Source organism: Phyllobates terribilis, unplaced genomic scaffold (genome assembly GCF_046119375.1).
Source record: "Phyllobates terribilis strain yellow unplaced genomic scaffold, ASM4611937v1 Scaffold_65__1_contigs__length_7625178, whole genome shotgun sequence".
Taxonomy (NCBI): Eukaryota; Metazoa; Chordata; class Amphibia; order Anura; family Dendrobatidae; genus Phyllobates; species Phyllobates terribilis.
Genome location: NW_027362825.1, coordinates 3,352,750 through 3,371,590, shown reverse-complemented (window position 1 = coordinate 3,371,590; position 18,841 = coordinate 3,352,750). Strand labels below are relative to the sequence as shown.

The window sequence follows — 18,841 nt, the reverse complement described above, 5'->3', positions numbered from 1 at the left end:
CAGTTTGCAACCTGATGGAGGTCAGTATAGATGGACTAATACAACAAGTCCCACACAGCTAGAAGCCCAATATTTTTTCAGAGCTAGATGCAGAAAAAAATTATATTCAATTTGCAACCTGATGGAGGTCAGTATAGATGGACTAATAGAATGATGCTATGCCCAAAAGATTTTACTTCACTAGGTGCAGTAAAAAAATTGGTATTCTATACACAGGTGGTATATCTTGCAACACAGATAGGCTACTCCACTGACTAACACACTCTGCAATAGGCCAAAAAGGATTATTTTTGCTAGATTCAGCCAAATGCTGTGAAAAAAACTTGCACAGCACTGGCACAGACCTGCCTGGCAAAAACTGATAGGAACTGATGTAACCTAGTCCTGTAAAGGACTCCAATTACAATTAGTCTTTACTCCCAAAATCTATCTATTTAAGAGCACAGACCTGCCTGATAAAAGTCGTAGGAAATGCTGTAACCTAGTCCTTAAAAGGACTGCAATCACAACTATTCCCTACTCCCAAGCTATCTGTAGATTTGTGCGAAAATTGGCTTGAAATTAACAAGGTATAGCGCACAGAGCAACAGCGGTGCCATCTAACACGCAGCTGCAGCAGTGAGAAAATGGTGGCGACGGGGAAAATGGCTTGGTCTTATAGGGCAAGGACATGTGACATACACTGCCATTGACACATGCCCTTGCTTGTGTGAAAAAAAGCACTTCGCTCCGTGTGTGCGCTGCTGATAGGCTGACAGATTGCACCTCCCCACTGTAAATGCGGGAAAGAGAAAAAAAAAATGGAGATCTTCATTGTTCCTGCAGAGATCCATCCCCTGCCCCTCCCCCCAACCCGCTGTACACTCAAACTGCGTATTAACATTAATTTTCATCATTACTGAGAAAAACTCCAGTTATGATTTTGGTGCACGAACAGTTATCGAACATAACCTCGAACAGCCAAATTTTTATCAAATTGTTCGTGATCGCCGAACGGCTCGAACACCGCCCAAAACAGCTCGAATTTGAGATTGGCGAACAGTTCGAGTAGAACAATGCTCATCTCTATTTAAGATTTGCCTCAAAGACCCCAAGGAATACTGCCAAAGTGCCAACGTTGAGAATTGGTTTTGCTAAGCCCCATCACTTTTAGTTATCAATTTGAGATTGCCACCAATAGAGCGGACCCCCAACTAATCAGTAACAGGAGTGAAGCTGTACAATTTCTTGAAATAAAATTCTAATGTCAGAAGTGGGATTTGAACCCACGCCTCCAGGAGAGACAGTGACCTGAACACAGCGCCTTAGACCACTCGGCCATCCTGACTTCTTTTTGCTTTTGTAATTTAACTCTTTCTAAGCTAAGCAGTAGAAAGATGAGCATTACTTGTGATGAAAGGAAATATGCCATGATTTCTTTTATTTTAATATTGATTTGTAACCTATTAGTTACAGCCAATTTTGAGCTTCATGACCAAGCACCGTTTTTTAAATTTGACATGTATCAATTTATGTGGCAATAACACTGGAATGCTTAACATATCCCCGTGATTCTGATAGTGTTATTTTGTAACACATTGTACTTTATATTAATGGTAAATTTAGGTCAATATATATTTAGTTTTTCTTGTGAAAATATCTAAAGTTGCACAATTTCATTGAAATGTGGTGATGCCCCATATGTCTTCAGAAACTACTGTTTGGTCACACAGCAGGGCTTTGAAAGTAAGAGTGCTATTTGGGTTTTGGGAATGCAGATTTTTCAAGAATATTTTGAGGGTGACATTTGCGGAGTTCCAAAAGTTCCAAAACAGCAGAAACCCCTCCAAAGTGATCCCATTTTATAAATTACTCCTCACAATGAATTCATCAACACCAGCAATTACTATTATTGTCCAACAGGTGTTTTCACTCTGCAACATCCAGAATTGCAAATAAGCCAGTTTAGTGCCCAGCTTGCGCTAATGGAGACAAGCACCCCATACATTTTAATTGGGCTCTCCTCGATACAGAAATGCCAAATCTGTGGATTCTTTGTCTTACCATTAACGTGGAAACCCCTATTTTTAGAATGAAAGATGACGGTCCTGAGTTGGGGCTTGTGTTTTTTGCCTTCCTGGCTTTTTTCCCAAACATCTTTGTTCCTGGCATATTATTTAAGCATATTTGTCTCAGTAATGCCACAGCGATTCATAGTCAAACATAAATGTCTGAAATCATTCAGCTAGTGTCTGATACATGCTGCCCGTATTAGCTATCAGGTTTCCTTTAAATCCTCATACAGCTAAGTCAAACTAAAATAAAACAAAGTGATGACGTCCAGAATGAAGGAAAAATGACAAAAAATATTATTTTCCTCAAAAGTTAAAAGTGTTCAGTTCTCAAGTTTCTATCATTTTATTTCCTGTAGATAGTTATAATGATTAGGATTTTTATATTCTCTGTAAACAGTCAGTCCATATGCTTTGTTTATTTTCTGCTTAAAATTTAATGGGTGAAGAAAAAAACTTTTGCCGAAACCCGGGATTGAACCAGGGACCTTTAGATCTTCAGTCTAACGCTCTCCCAACTGAGCTATTTCGGCAGGACACATTTAGATTCAGGAATGTTCAACACACTGTAGATGTCACAACTGGATGTATTTATTGTTACTTTGACTTGTTTTTGCAAGATTATCTATATTTGAAAGTCCCGCTATTTTGCGTACATATTTAAGAACTTACATTAATTCTTTGTGAATGAATAGAAAAAACAGCAATTCTGCATTTTTTTTACATTTTCAAATTTACTCAATTCACCAGGGTAATTCTGACTGTGTCTCTGTAGGACAGGTGATGATTGAGCATAAAACACAATTTGTAAGCATAATGTTGCATCAAGCTTTATTTTTTTCTTAGGTGCAAACAATTGGAGTGAAGAAAGGAGATGCAAATTTAGAGAAAATATTCTACTGATTGTTAATGTTGAAAGTGTAAACATTTGTCCCAAATTGTGGTGAAACTTTGATGTCAGTATCACATGCGCATTTCAGACTTGTTAAACTATGTTCATCTGCTCTTTTAGCTTTTGTTTATTAAGTATATATATAGTCTATTGATGCCTGAGGTAAAAAAATCTGAAATTAGACTTACTGGTAATTCGGTTTCTAGGAATCTTCCACGACAGCACCTTAGGAGGTTCACTCTCTGCCCTAATAGGGACAGAGAACACATAGAGATGAAATAGTCCCTCCCATTTTCCTATCCACAGTATTTTTCCGATGCCAAAGCAACAACTAGCATATGCACAAAGAAACTATTTGATGTTCCCAGAAGTCTTTTGTGAAAGCACAAATACAGGACATTTAAGATTTGCCTCAAGGACCCCCAGTAATACTGCCAAAGTTCCAACGTTGAGAATTGGTTTTGCTAAGCCCCATCACTTTTAGTTTTCGATTTGAGATTGCCACCAATAGAGCGGACCCCCAACTAATCAGTAACATGAGTAAAGCTGTACAATTTTTTGAAAGAAAATGCTAATGCCAGAAGTGGGATTCGAACCCACACCTCCAGGAGAGACAGTGACCTGAACACAGCACCTTAGACCGCTCGGCCATCCTGACTTCTTTTTGCTTTTGTAATTTAACTCTTTCTAAGCTAAGCAGTAGAAAGATGAGCATTACTTGCGATGAAAGGAAATATGCCATGATTTCTTTTATTTTAATATTGATTTGTAACCTATTAGTTACAGCCAATTTTGAGCTTCATGACCAAGCACCGTTTTTTAAATCTGACATGTATCAATTTATGTGCCAATAACACTGGAATGCTTAACATATCCCCGTGATTCTGAAAGTGTTATTTTGTAACACATTGTACTTTATATTAATGGTAAATTTAGGTCAATACATATTTAGTTTTTCTTGTGAAAATATCTAAAGTTGCACAATTTCATTGAAATGCGGTGATGCCCCATATGTCTTCAGAAACTACTGTTTGGTCACACAGCAGGGCTTTGAAAGTAAGAGCGCTATTTGGGTTTTGGGAATGCAGATTTTTCAAGAATATTTTGAGGGTGACATTTGCGGAGTTCCAAAAGTTCCAAAACAGCAGAAACCCCTCCAAAGTGATCCCATTTTATAAATTACTCCTCACAATGAATTCATCAACACCAGCAATTACTATTATTGTCCAACAGGTGTTTTCACTCTGCAACATCCAGAATTGCAAATAAGCCAGTTTAGTGCCCAGCTTGCGCTAATGGACACAAGCACCCCATACATTTTAAGTGGGCTCGCTAGAGAAATGCCAAATCTGTGGATTCTTTGTCTTACCATTAACGTGGAAACCCCTATTTTTAGAATGAAAGATGACGGTCCTGAGTTGGGGCTTGTGTTTTTTGCCTTCCTGGCTTTTTCCCCAAACAGCTTTGTTCCTGGCATATTTTTTAAGCATATTAATCTCAGTAATGCCACAGCGATTCATAGTCAAACATAAATGGCTGAAATCATTCAGCTAGTGTCTGATACATGCTGCCCGTATTAGCTATCAGGTTTCCTTTAAATCCTCATACAGCTAAGTCAAACTAAAATAAAACAAAATGATGACGTCCAGAATGAAGGAAAAATTACAAAAAATATTATTTTCCTCAAAAGTTAAAAGTGTTCAGTTCTCAAGTTTCTATCATTTTTTTTCCTGTAGATAGTTATAATGATTAGGATTTTTACATTCTCTGTAAACAGTCAGTCCATATGCTTTGTTTATTTTCTGCTTAAAATTTAATGGGTGAAGAAAAAAACTTTTGCCGAAACCTGGGATCTTTAAATCTTCAGTCTAACGCTCTCCCAACTGAGCTATTTCAGCAGGACACATTTAGATTCAGGAATGTTCAGCACACTGTAGAAGTCACAACTGGATGTATTTATTTTTACTTTGACTTGTTTTTGCAAGATTATCAATATTTGAAAGTCCCGCTATTTTGCGTACATATTTCAGAACTTACATTAATTCTTTGTGAATGAATAGAAAAAACAGCAATTCTGCATTTTTTTTACATTTTCAAATTTACTCAATTCGCCAGGGTAATTCTGACTGTGTCTCTGTAGGACAGGTGATGATTGAGCATAAAACACAATTTGTAAGCATAATGTTGCATCAAGCTTTATTTTTTTCTTAGGTGCAAACAATTGGAGTGAAGAAAGGAGATGCAAATTTAGAGAAAATATTCTACTGATTGTTAATGTTGAAAGTGAAAACATTTGTCCCAAAATGTGGTGAAACTTTGATGTCAGTATCACATGCGCATTTCAGACTTGTTAAACTATGTTCATCTGCTCTTTTAGCTTTTGTTTATTAAGTATATATATAGTCTATTGATGCCTTGAGGTAAAAAAATCTGAAATTAGACTTACTGGTAATTTGGTTTCTAGGAATCTTCCACGACAGCACCTTAGGAGGTTCACTCTCTGCCCTAATAGGGACAGAGAACACATAGAGATGAAATAGTCCCTCCCATTTTCCTATCCACAGTATTTTTCTGATGCCAAAGCAACAACTAACATATGCACAAAGAAACTATTTGATGTTCCCTGAAGTCTTTTGTGAAAGCACAAATTCAGGACATTTAAGATTTGCCTCAAGGACCCCAAGGAATACTGCCAAAGTGCCAACGTTGATAATTGGTTTTGCTAAGCCCCATCACTTTTAGTTTTCGATTTGAGATTGCCACCAATAGAGCGGACCCCCAACTAATCAGTAACAGGAGTGAAGCTGTACAATTTCTTGAAAGAAAATTCTAATGTCAGAAGTGGGATTCGAACCCACGCCTCCAGGAGAGACTGCGACCTGAACGCAGCGACTTAGACTGTTCCTGACTTCTTCTGGCTTTTGTAGTTTAACTCTTTCTAAGCTAAGCAGTAGAAAGATGAGCATTACTTGTGATGAAAGGAAATATGCCATGATTTCTTTTATTTTAATATTGATTTGTAACCTATTAGTTACAGCCAATTTTGAGCTTCATGACCAAGCACCGTTTTTTAAATCTGACATGTATAAATTTATGTGGCAATAACACTGGAATGCTTAACATATCCCCGTGATTCTGATAGTGTTATTTTGTAACACATTGTACTTTATATTAATGGTAAATTTAGGTCAATATATATTTAGTTTTTCTTGTGAAAATATCTAAAGTTGCACAATTTCATTGAAATGCGGTGATGCCCCATATGTCTTCAGAAACTACTGTTTGGTCACACAGCAGGGCTTTGAAAGTAAGAGCGCTATTTGGGTTTTGGGAATGCAGATTTTGCAAGAATATTTTGAGGGTGACATTTGGGGAGTTCCAAAAGTACCAAAACAGCAGAAACCCCTCCAAAGTGATCCCATTTTATAAATTACTTCTCACAATGAATTCATCAACGCCAGCAATTACTATTATTGTCCAACAGGTGTTTTCACTCTGCAACTAGAGATGAGCGTTGTTCTACTCGAACTGCTCGCCAATCTCAAATTCGAGCTGTTTTGGGCGGTGTTCGAGCCGTTCGGCGAACACGAACGATTTGAGAAAAATTCGGCTGTTCGAGGTTATGTTCGATAACTGTTCGTGCACCAAAATCATAACTGGATTTTTTCTCAGTAATGATGAAAATTAATGTTAATACGCAGTTTGAGTGTACAGCGGGGTGGGGGGAGGGGCAGGGGATGGATCTCTGCAGGAACAATGAAGATCTCCATTTTTTTTTCTCTTTCCCGCATTTGCAGTGGGGAGGTGCAATCTGTCAGCCTATCAGCAGCGCACACACGGAGCGAAGTGCTTTTTTTCACACAAGCAAGGGCATGTGTCATTGGCAGTGTATGTCACATGTCCTTGCCCTATAAGACCAAGCCATTTTCCCCGTCGCCACCATTTTCTCACTGCTGCAGCTGCGTGTTAGACGGCACCGCTGTTGCTGTGTGCGCTATACCTTGTTAATTTCAAGCCAATTTTCGCACAAATCTACAGATAGCTTGGGAGTAGGGAATAGTTGTGATTGCAGTCCTTTTAAGGACTAGGTTACAGCATTTCCTACGACTTTTATCAGGCAGGTCTGTGCTCTTAAATAGATAGATTGTGGGAGTAAAGACTAATTATAATTGGAGTCCGTTTCAGGACTAGGTTACATCAGTTCCTATCAGTTTTTGCCAGGCAGGTCTGTGCCAGTGCTGTGCAAGTTTTTTTCACAGCATTTGGCTGAATCTAGCAAAGCTAATCCTTTTTGGCCTATTGCAGAGTGTGTTAGTCAGTGGAGTAGCCTATCTGTGTTGCAAGATATACCACCTGTGTATAGAATACCAATTTTTTTACTGCACCTAGTGAAGTAAAATCTTTTGGGCATAGCATCATTCTATTAGTCCATCTATACTGACCTCCATCAGGTTGCAAATTGAATATAATTTTTTTCTGCATCTAGCTCTGAAAAAATATTGGGCTTCTAGCTGTGTGTGGGACTTGTTCTATTAATCCATCTATACAGACCTCCATCAGGTTGCAAACTGAATATATTTTTTTCTGCATCTACCTCTGAAAAAATATTGGGCTTCTAGCTGTGTGTGGGACTTGTTCTATTAATCCATCTATACAGACCTCCATCAGGTTGCAAACTGAATATATTTTTTTCTGCATCTACCTCTGAAAAAATATTGGGCTTCTAGCTGTGTGTGGGACTTGTTCTATTAATCCATCTATACAGACCTCCATCAGGTTGCAAACTGAATATATTTTTTTCTGCATCTACCTCTGAAAAAATATTGGGCTTCTAGCTGTGTGTGGGACTTGTTGTATTAGTCCATCTATACTGACCTCCATCAGGTTGCAAACTGAATATATTTTTTTCTGCATCTACCTCTGAAAAAATATTGGGCCTCTAGCTTTGTGTGGGACTTGTTCTATTAATCCATCTATACAGACCTCCATCAGGTTGCAAACTGAATATATTTTTTTCTGCATCTACCTCTGAAAAAATATTGGGCTTCTAGCTGTGTGTGGGACTTGTTCTATTAATCCATCTATACAGACCTCCATGATGTTGCAAACTGAATATATTTTTTTCTGCATCTACCTCTGAAAAAATATTGGGCATCTAGCTGTGTGTGGGACTTGTTGTATTAGTCCATCTATACTGACCTCCATCAGGTTGCAAACTGAAGATATTTTTTTCTGCATCTACCTCTGAAAAAATATTGGGCTTCTAGCTGTGTGTGGGACTTGTTCTATTAGTCCATCTATACAGACCTCCATCAGGTTGCAAACTGAATATATTTTTGTCTGCATTTAGCTCTAAAAAAATATTTGGCCTTCTATCTGTGTGTGGGACTTGTTCTATTAGTCCATCTCTACTGACCTCCATCAGGTTGCAAACTGAAAACTAAATATATATCGACCTAAATTTACCATTAATATAAAGTACAATGTTTTACAAAATAACACTATCAGAATCACGGGGATATGTTAAGCATTCCAGTGTTATTGCCACATAAATTGATACATGTCAAATTTAAAAAACGGTGCTTGGTCATGAAGCTCAAAATTGGCTGTAACTAATAGGTTACAAATCAATATTAAAATAAAAGAAATCATGGCATATTTCCTTTCATCACAAGTAATGCTCATCTTTCTACTGCTTAGCTTAGAAAGAGTTAAATTACAAAAGCAAAAATAAGTCAGGATGGCCGAGTGGTCTAAGGCGCTGTGTTCAGGTCACTGTCTCTCCTGGAGGCGTGGGTTCAAATCCCACTTCTGACATTAGAATTTTATTTCAAAAAATTGTACAGCTTCACTCCTGTTACTGATTAGTTGGGGGTCCGCTCTATTGGTGGCAATCTCAAATTGATAACTAAAAGTGATGGGGCTTAGCAAAACCAATTCTCAACGTTGGCACTTTGGCAGTATTCCTTGGGGTCTTTGAGGCAAATCTTAAATAGAGATGAGCATTGTTCTACTCGAACTGCTCGCCAATCTCAAATTCGAGCTGTTTTGGGCGGTGTTCGAGCCGTTCGGCGAACACGAACGATTTGAGAAAAATTCGGCTGTTCGAGGTTATGTTCGATAACTGTTCGTGCACCAAAATCATAACTGGATTTTTTCTCAGTAATGATGAAAATTAATGTTAATACGCAGTTTGAGTGTACAGCGGGGTGGGGGGAGGGGCAGGGGATGGATCTCTGCAGGAACAATGAAGATCTCCATTTTTTTTTCTCTTTCCCGCATTTGCAGTGGGGAGGTGCAATCTGTCAGCCTTTCAGCAGCGCACACACGGAGCGAAGTGCTTTTTTTCACACAAGCAAGGGCATGTGTCATTGGCAGTGTATGTCACATGTCCTTGCCCTATAAGACCAAGCCATTTTCCCCGTCGCCACCATTTTCTCACTGCTGCAGCTGCGTGTTAGACGGCACCGCTGTTGCTGTGTGCGCTATACCTTGTTAATTTCAAGCCAATTATCGCACAAATCTACAGATAGCTTGGGAGTAGGGAATAGTTGTGATTGCAGTCCTTTTAAGGACTAGGTTACAGCATTTCCTACGACTTTTATCAGGCAGGTCTGTGCTCTTAAATAGATAGATTGTGGGAGTAAAGACTAATTATAATTGGAGTCCGTTTCAGGACTAGGTTACATCAGTTCCTATCAGTTTTAGCCAGGCAGGTCTGTGCCAGTGCTGTGCAAGTTTTTTTCACAGCATTTGGCTGAATCTAGCAAAGCTAATCCTTTTTGGCCTATTGCAGAGTGTGTTAGTCAGTGGAGTAGCCTATCTGTGTTGCAAGATATACCACCTGTGTATAGAATACCAATTTTTTTACTGCACCTAGTGAAGTAAAATCTTTTGGGCATAGCATCATTCTATTAGTCCATCTATACTGACCTCCATCAGGTTGCAAATTGAATATAATTTTTTTCTGCATCTAGCTCTGAAAAAATATTGGGCTTCTAGCTGTGTGTGGGACTTGTTCTATTAATCCATCTATACAGACCTCCATCAGGTTGCAAACTGAATATATTTTTTTCTGCATCTACCTCTGAAAAAATATTGGGCTTCTAGCTGTGTGTGGGACTTGTTCTATTAATCCATCTATACAGACCTCCATCAGGTTGCAAACTGAATATATTTTTTTCTGCATCTACCTCTGAAAAAATATTGGGCTTCTAGCTGTGTGTGGGACTTGTTCTATTAATCCATCTATACAGACCTCCATCAGGTTGCAAACTGAATATATTTTTTTCTGCATCTACCTCTGAAAAAATATTGGGCTTCTAGCTGTGTGTGGGACTTGTTGTATTAGTCCATCTATTCTGACCGCCATCAGGTTGCAAACTGAATATATTTTTTTCTGCATCTACCTCTGAAAAAATATTGGGCATCTAGCTGTGTGTGGGACTTGTTGTATTAGTCCATCTATACTGACCTCCATTAGGTTGCAAACTGAAGATATTTTTTTCTGCATCTACCTCTGAAAAAATATTGGGCTTCTAGCTGTGTGTGGGACTTGTTCTATTAATCCATCTATACAGACCTCCATCAGGTTGCAAACTGAATATATTTTTGTCTGCATCTAGCTCTAAAAAAATATTTGGCCTTCTATCTGTGTGTGGGACTTGTTCTATTAGTCCATCTCTACTGACCTCCATCAGGTTGCAAACTGAATATCATTTTTTTCTGCATCTACTTCTGAAAAAATATTTGGGCTTCTAGCTGTGTGTGGGACTTGTTCTATTAGTCCATCTATACTGACCTCCATAAGGTTGCAAACTGAATATAATTTTTTTCTGCATCTACCTCTGAAAAAATATTTGGCCTTCTAGCAGTGTGTGGGACTTGTTCTATTAGTCCATCTATACTGACCTCCATCAGGTTGCAAATTCAAAATAATTTTTTGTCTGCATCTACCTCTGAAAAAATATTTGGCCTTCTAGCAGTGTGTGGGACTTGTTCTATTAGTCCATCTATACTGACCTCCATCAGGTTGCAAACTGAATATAATTTTTTTCTGCATCTACCTCTGAAAAAATATTTGGGCTTCTAGCTGTATGTGGGACTTGTTCTATTAGTCCATCTATACTGACCTCCATAAGGTTGCAAACTGAATATAATTTTTCTCTGCATCTACCTCTGAAAAAATATTTGGCCTTGTAGCTGTGTGCGGGACTTGTTCTATTAGTCCATCTATACTGACCTCCATAAGGTTGCAAACTGAATATAATTTTTTTCTGCATCTAGCACTCTAAAAATATTTGGCCTTCTAGCAGTGTGTTGGACTTGTTCTATTAGTCATCTATACTGACCTCCATCAGGTTGCAAATTCAAAATAATTTTTTGTCTGCATCTACCTCTGAAAAAATATTTGGCCTTCTAGCAGTGTGTGGGACTTGTTCTATTAGTCCATCTATACTGACCTCCATCAGGTTGCAAACTGAATATAATTTTTTTCTGCATCTACCTCTGAAAAAATATTTGGGCTTCTAGCTGTATGTGGGACTTGTTCTATTAGTCCATCTATACTGACCTCCATAAGGTTGCAAACTGAATATAATTTTTTTCTGCATCTACCTCTGAAAAAATATTTGGCCTTGTAGCTGTGTGTGGGACTTGTTCTATTAGTCCATCTATACTGACCTCCATCAGGTTGCAAACTGAATATAATTTTTTTCTGCATCTAACTCTGAAAAAATATTTGGCCTTCTAGCAGTGTGTGGGTCTCATTGTATTAGGCCATCTATACCAAGCTCCACCAGCTTTTCAATTAATAATAATTTTTCGCTGCATCTAGCCCTGAAAATAATTTTTCTTCCCAATAGTGGTAGCAATAGAAATATGGGGCGCGCTCCTGGCTTACAAAAATATACGCTTCATAACAATAAACACCAGCTTAGCGCACTGCATTAATAAGATGGCATCATCGTCTCTCCCAGTGCTAGGCCTACTACCCAGGCTAGCATTCCTGTGCCTAAAACACAATGTATGGGTCCGCGCTAGCCACTATGCTGAGGGGTCTAAAGCTGCTGCTAACGCTTTATAACAATTCAATTGGCAGATTTTCACAGAGCTCTTCCACAATGCCCACCCATCGGGACAACAGTTGCCCACCTTCCCTATGGGATCTAGTGGCGAATAGTTGATGCCATTAATCAGAGCGTCAGTTGCCCCGTTGACGTGGCAAGCATATGGTAAGGCATGGGAAGAGTGGACACGACTAGTAGCAGGCAGACGGGTTGACCAATGTGAACAAGCCAGATCACAAGTCACCATAGAATTTCTCCACCAGCTAATGATGAGGGGCATATCAGGGGCGTCAGCGCAGCCGTGGCTGACCGGAGTAGCATTTCACTTCCAACTACTGAATTGGGGAGATGTGACAAAGATTCATCATCAGACAATCCATAAAAGGGTGGAAAAGGGGTCAGCCAAGTCAGGAGTGTAGACGTCCCGTCCCGTGTCACTAAAACTGATTTCTCACATCATATCCCTAACACCATTAACATGACACTCACAATTTGAAGCATCACTACTGTCTACTGCATTTGTGATCGCCTTCTTCGGGGCGCTATGCATAAGCGAATTAGTCCCTCAATCCAAAATTAGCACCAGTGGAGGCTTATTACACCAGGACGTAGTCATAGGCAATAATGCAATACATCTACGCATACACAAATCGAAAATGGTTCCAGCGGGCAGGGGCACTTGGGTACTTCTACAACCCACAAACGGTACACTGAGTCGGGTAACAATAGTAAAACCATATCTAACCATCAGATCACAAAGTAATTTGTTCCTATCACACATTGATGGGACGCCATTATCAAGATACCAGTTCCAAGCTATATTTAATAAATGCATAACATCGGCAGGGAACCACCCCAAAGATTACGGGACACACTCATTCCGCATAGGCGCGGCCACAGAAGCAGCAAGAGCAGGACTGTCAGAAACGGAAGTTCAGAGGATAGAGAGATGGTGATCCACGTGTTTGGCAAGATACATAAGACCAGACTTGTTATCCTAACGTAGTTTGTTTCCTTTACAGGTGACGCTAAGCCAACAGTGTGGGTGATAGGCCACTCGTATATATACTGGGCAGATTAAAGGGCGAAAGTCCGCCCAGGCGGGAGGAAATTAGAGTTTCATAACACATATTTCAACTGGAGAGGTATTAGAGGCCTGCTATGGCCATAGGTACTAATGGAGGTAATCAAGGTAGGGAGAGAGGCAAGATGTCTGGTCATCTTAGTTATACAGGCCGGGGGAAACAACCTAGGTCATCACAAGAGGGCATAACTAATGGCAATAATGAAACTAGACACTGAGCGCTTCAGAGAATTTTTCACAAAACTAGCTATAGTATGGTCAGAGATTGTGCCGATAGCAGTATGGCAAGGTGCGCGAGACATCACGGCCATCGAACGGACAAGGCGGGTAATAAATATTCGGATGGCAAAATTTAGAAGAGACAGAGGCGATGTAGTGGTACGACACCGACAACTGGAAGGAGATAAAGCAGGCCTCATACGGCCCGACGGTGTTCACTTAATGGATATTGGACTGGACATATTCCTGTCAGGACTCCAGGACGGAGTGGAACAAGCGTTAAGAGTGATGGGTGGGGGTCAGAGTCCTGCATACGAGTACGCAGGATCCTCCGCGGCCTGGAAATAGAAAGGACATGTTGGAGAGTTACACTTGTTGGCCAAGTTGCCGGAGTGGAGACCCAGGGCATGCTGCAACAAGCTGAATTATTTTAGAAATAAAATGTCTTTCTAATGGAATGAGTATAAAGAGTTAATAAAGCTGTGACCGATCCTCACCCATCCAGTTGTAAGAGTTACATTATTGTATTGTCAAGGAAAAGGGGGCGGTAGGGGGGCTGAGCGTCTGGGTTTGGTTGGGGGTCCCCACAGTCTGCCTAGGCTAGATGCATTTAAAAATTCTTATTAGATACACAGGCGGTGCAGCTTGATTCGCAGCTGGGCTACTACGCCCAAAGTATTGCCTAGGCTAGATGCAGTTAAAAATTCTACGCTGACTAGCAGACACTGAAGATTTGGAGCAGACCTCTGAGTAAACAGCTCTTCAGACTCAATCATCTGTGTTACCCCAAGCCATAGTGTATGTAGTTTCTTACAGTTAAAAGGGGGGGGGGGAGCGACCCAACCCACCTGGAATTGACGATGCCAACGTCACGTAAGACACAGCAAGGGGACTCCAAAAAGAGTTTCCATTTTTTCCCAAAATTGTGGCACAGACACCACTTAACCCTAGAACGCATACCTGGGGCCTCGCAGTCCCGCCCTGTTAATTGTTTTCTATTTTCTGCAAGATTACTTTAGTTAGAATTTTGAAACTCTAGGTATTCTTCATGTATATACTTGTTTGTCATTTGAGTTTGAGTTATTCAATGTTATTTGCACACGGGCCTAAAAGGCCCCAGGTATATGAAAGTGTAGATTTTTATGGTCATGCGTTCTAGGGTTAAGTGGCATCAATTGCCCCACAGTTGCTTAAAACGGTTGGTGAGGTGATATTACCAAATCCTCAAGCTTTTAGCCTCCCAAGGATAACACAGGATTAGAAAAGTCCTTGCGAATCCATGATTTGTTCATCTTTATGAACGTGAGTCTGTCTACATTCTCAGTGGACAGCCGCGTGCGCTTATCTGTCAGCACACCATCAGCAGCGCTGAACACACGTTCAGAGAGAACACTGGCTGCAGGGCATGACAAGATCTCCAAGGCGTGAGTGGCGAGCTCCGGCCATTTTTCCAGATTGGAATACCAAAATGAGCAAGGGTCCAGTGACACAGTCATGGCTTCGATGTTCACTTGGAGATACTCCTGCACCATCCTCTCTAGGCATTGACTATGTGTCAGACTTCTTGTCTCCTGTGGCCTTGCAAAGGATGGTCTAAAAAAGTGGTGAAACGATTTCACAAAATTGCTGTTACCAGCAGATACTGTGTTACTGTTACGGTTTGAGTGATGAAGACTCGACAGTCCCGTGGTTGGCAAGTTAGAACTGTGAGATTCACTTCGTGCACCACTGGTGTTTTGTGGAAAAGCACATGTAAGATTCTGCAACAGCGTCTGCAGATACTCCTGCATGCGTCAATCCCTTTTTATGGCAGGAATTATTTGGGCAAATTTACTTTTGTACCGGGGATCTAAGAGTGTGGCAACCCAGTAGTCGAGATTACTTCGAATTCTGCAATCTGAGGGTCATGTTGCAGGTAGTGCAGCAAGAAGGCACTCATGTGTCTTGCGCATCCAGGAGGACCAAGTCCTTGTTGTGTTGGTAGCGAGGTAAGAATCATGCTTCTTTCCTCTGCCCTCTCCCCCCAACCTCGCACAACAGAAATGTGATCAAGGTCTCCCTCATCTGATGAGTCTTCCATGCCCATCGCCAGTTCACTCTCCACTTCTTCCTCGGCTCCTGCACCTTCCTCAACAGTTTGGCTGCTACCATGCGCCCTGTTTAATCCCTCTCCCTCACCCTCCCATGCCTGCCTCCTTGGTGCTGCCAACCGTCTGGACCTTGGAGATGTTATCCCTTCCGCATACGACTCCTCCTCTACTTCCTCCACCTCCTCTTGTCCGACCACCTGACTCTGAATTCTGTTTAATGTGTGCTCCAGCATGTAAATCACCGGAATAGTTATGCTGATAATGGCATCGTCGTCAGCACTAAACATCTTCGTCGCCATTTCAAAACTGTGCAGAAAGGTGTGTGGCGCCCCTGAGGGTGCAGTCACCACAGAGTTACTGCATCTCACCCAGAGGTGTGGTATCTCACCCTCAGGTAAGGAAGGCGTATGGCTCGGGACCCTAACACCTGCATCCAACACATACCCGCAGTGGGGTTAGGGCGAGATTGCTCCTAAGGGAGAGCACAGTCCCAGGTCCCTAGCTGGTGGGAGGATCCTATGTAGTGGGTGCTTAGGGGAGCAGCTTAGGGGAGCACATGACAGGGAGAGTATAAATAGGAAGCTATCTTAGAAAGAGCAAGCCAGTCAGAGGAGGAAAAGTGACAGGAGCAGAGGCTCGGCATGAGCTCTGCTCCGGAGGCGGGCCTAGCCTGGGTGGCCCAGGACTGAAGGAGAGAAGAGAGGAGTGGGAGCAGGAAGGCTCCAGGAACCGAAGGGACCCTAGGGCTACCGGCCGTGCAGAAGGCCACCTGTACTCCCGCTGCTACCAGGAGGTAGAGGGGTCAGGCCAGATAAGGGGAACCGGTCCCTCAACTAGAGGAGAAACAGCAAGGCTCAACTAGAAACCGGAGGCTGCAGCATTTCATGTACTGCAGGCAAAAGTCCACACCAGTCTCACTAAGAAGGTAGCCACATAGGACCCAGGGGACGGAACACAAGTCGCCCGCCAAGGCCCGAGGATACCGGATAGAAGTGTCACTGGGTGTGAGGTGCAGGGAGAAGGCCAGAGAAAGGACACACAGAAGGGGGTCCTGCTAAGTACTCCGGAGCTATCTGGGGGTGGACTGAGCCCCTCACTGAGTACGCAAAGCACTCACAATTCGAGGGTCATGTTGCAGGTAGTGCAGCAAGAAGGCACTCATGTGTGTTGCGCATCCAGGAGCACCAAGTCCCTGTTGTGTTGGTGGCGAGGTAACAATCATGCTTCCTTCCTCTGTCCTCTCCCCCCAACCTCGCACAACAGAAATGTGATCAAGGTCTCCCTCATCTGATGAGTCTTCCATCAGTTCGTCCTCCACTTCTTCCTGGGCTCCTGCACCTTCCTCACTAGTTTGGCTGCTACCATGCGCCCTGGTAAAACCATCTCCCCCACCCTCACATGCCTGCCGCCTTGGTGCTGCCGACCTTCTGGACCTTGCAGATGTTAGCCCTTCCGCATACAACTCCTCCTCCTCTACTTCCTCAACCTCCTCTTGTGCCACCACCTGACTCCGAATTCTGTTTAAAATGTGCTCCAGCATGTAAATCACCGGAATAGTCATGCTGATAATGGCATCGTCAGCACTAAACATCTTCGTCGCCATTTCAAAACTGTGCAGAAGGGTGCATAGGTCCCTGATCTGAGACCACTCCTCCAGCGTGATTTGCCCCACCTCTGAATCTCGTTGGCCCAGGCTATACGTCAGAACGTATTGCACCAGGGCTTGTCGGTGCTGCCACAGTCGCTGCAACATGTGCAGAGTTGAATTCCACCGGGTAGGCACATCGCATTTTAGCCGGTGAAGTGGCAGGCCCAACGACTTCTGTAGAGATGTAAGTCGCTGAGCTGCGGGATGCGAACGGCGGAAGTGAGCACACAGCGACCGTGCCCTCTGCAGAAGGCCATCTAGTCTGGGATAGTGGGCTAAAAATTGCTGGACAACCAGGTTCAACACGTGAGCCATACAAGGCACGTGTGTGACATTGCCCCGGCGAAGGGCCGCACCCAGGTTTGCAGCATTGTCGCACACGGCCTTCCCTGGTTTCAGGTCCAGTGGAGACAACCATTCATGAAATTGGTTCTCCAGAGCTGACCACAACTCCTCAGCTGTGTGACTCACATTTCCCAGACATTTCAATGTAAAAACCGCCTGATGACGTTGAGCCCTACTGCCAGCATAGTAAGGAGGTGTGCAGGATCCCTTCTGCGCAGTTAGAAAGCTTGTGGCATGACCAGACAGGCTTTGGGTGCAGGTGGAAGACCGAGAGGAGGTTGAGGAGGCAGAAGCAGTGGAGGAACTTTGACATAAAGAGGATTGACGCACAACTCGTGGGGACGGCAAGACTTGGACAGCAGCCCCTTGTCCTGCTGTCACCATAGTTACCCAGTGCCCAGTCAGCGACATGTAACGCCCCTGTCCATGCCTACTCGTCCAAGTGTCTGTGGTGAAATGCACCCTGTCACACACAGAGTTTCTCAAAGAAGCGGTGATGTTGTGTGCGACATGCTGGTGGAGCGCAGGCACACCTTTCTTTGAGAAGTAGTGCCGACTGGGCATCTGGTACTGGGGCACTGCGACGGACATAAGGTCTCGAAAATCCTCTGTGTCCACCAGGCGGAAAGGCAGCATTTCTGTAGCCAAGAGATTGCAGATGGTGAAATTCAACCTCTTAGCTTTCTCATGGCTAGGAGGAAATGGTCTTTTACTTGTCCACATCTGAGGGACCGAGGGCTGGCTATTGTGCTTAGACGGGGTTGATAAGGGTGTCCCCGGCAAACTGCCGGTCTGTGAGGAAGATGCAGGCGGACATGTTAGGTTGCCTTCATCCAAAGGTGGTGCTATCGATGTCGGACAGCGCTCAACACCAGCTGGTGTTACCACCTTCAAAGAAAATGATGACCTGCCAATCACGCTGGCTGTTGCGGGTAAAGAGGTGGCAGGTCTGCGCCCCAAAACAGGTGTGACTGCTGTCCCCCCAGTCACAGAGGATGAAGAGGCCGCGGATGCACAAGATATGGCAGACTGTGGTTGGCCCGGCTGGCTAGGCCGCATTGTAGCACACTGAGCTTCCAACTGCAACTTATGCTTCATGTCCATGTGCCGGTTCATGCATGAAGTACTCAAACTATGTATTTTTTGGCCTCTACTTAGCTTTTGCTGACAAATGTTACAGATAACACGAGTTGGGTCATCTTTATCGATCTGAAAAAATGCCCAGGCTATGCAAGGCTTAGCACCCATGCGACCTGAAGAGCCACCACGACTTGTGGTGAGAGGCAGAGTTGTGTTTGAGGATGCAGTTGTTGACGTGCTTCCAGTACTACGTCTCTGTCCAGGAAGGCGCAACCTGACCTCGTCGTCACTAGCATCTTCCTCCACCTCCTCTGCTGACCTCATCTCTTGGCTGACTGTGGGTTGACAGTAAGTGGGATCTCCG

General features: G+C 42.7%; 3 non-coding genes across 3 annotated transcripts; 1 reads left to right on the top strand and 2 right to left on the bottom strand.

Annotated features, from left to right (window-relative positions):
• Positions 1-1,244: 1,244 nt before the first annotated feature.
• TRNAL-CAG (transfer RNA leucine (anticodon CAG)) lies at positions 1,245-1,327 on the bottom strand. The gene has a single exon. It is a non-coding gene; the product is annotated as a tRNA-Leu (tRNA).
• Positions 1,328-2,511: 1,184 nt separating this feature from the next.
• TRNAF-GAA (transfer RNA phenylalanine (anticodon GAA)) lies at positions 2,512-2,584 on the bottom strand. The gene has a single exon. It is a non-coding gene; the product is annotated as a tRNA-Phe (tRNA).
• A 6,093-nt stretch (positions 2,585-8,677) lies between these two features.
• TRNAL-CAG (transfer RNA leucine (anticodon CAG)) lies at positions 8,678-8,760 on the top strand. Its single transcript has one exon. It is a non-coding gene; the product is annotated as a tRNA-Leu (tRNA).
• Positions 8,761-18,841: the final 10,081 nt, after the last annotated feature.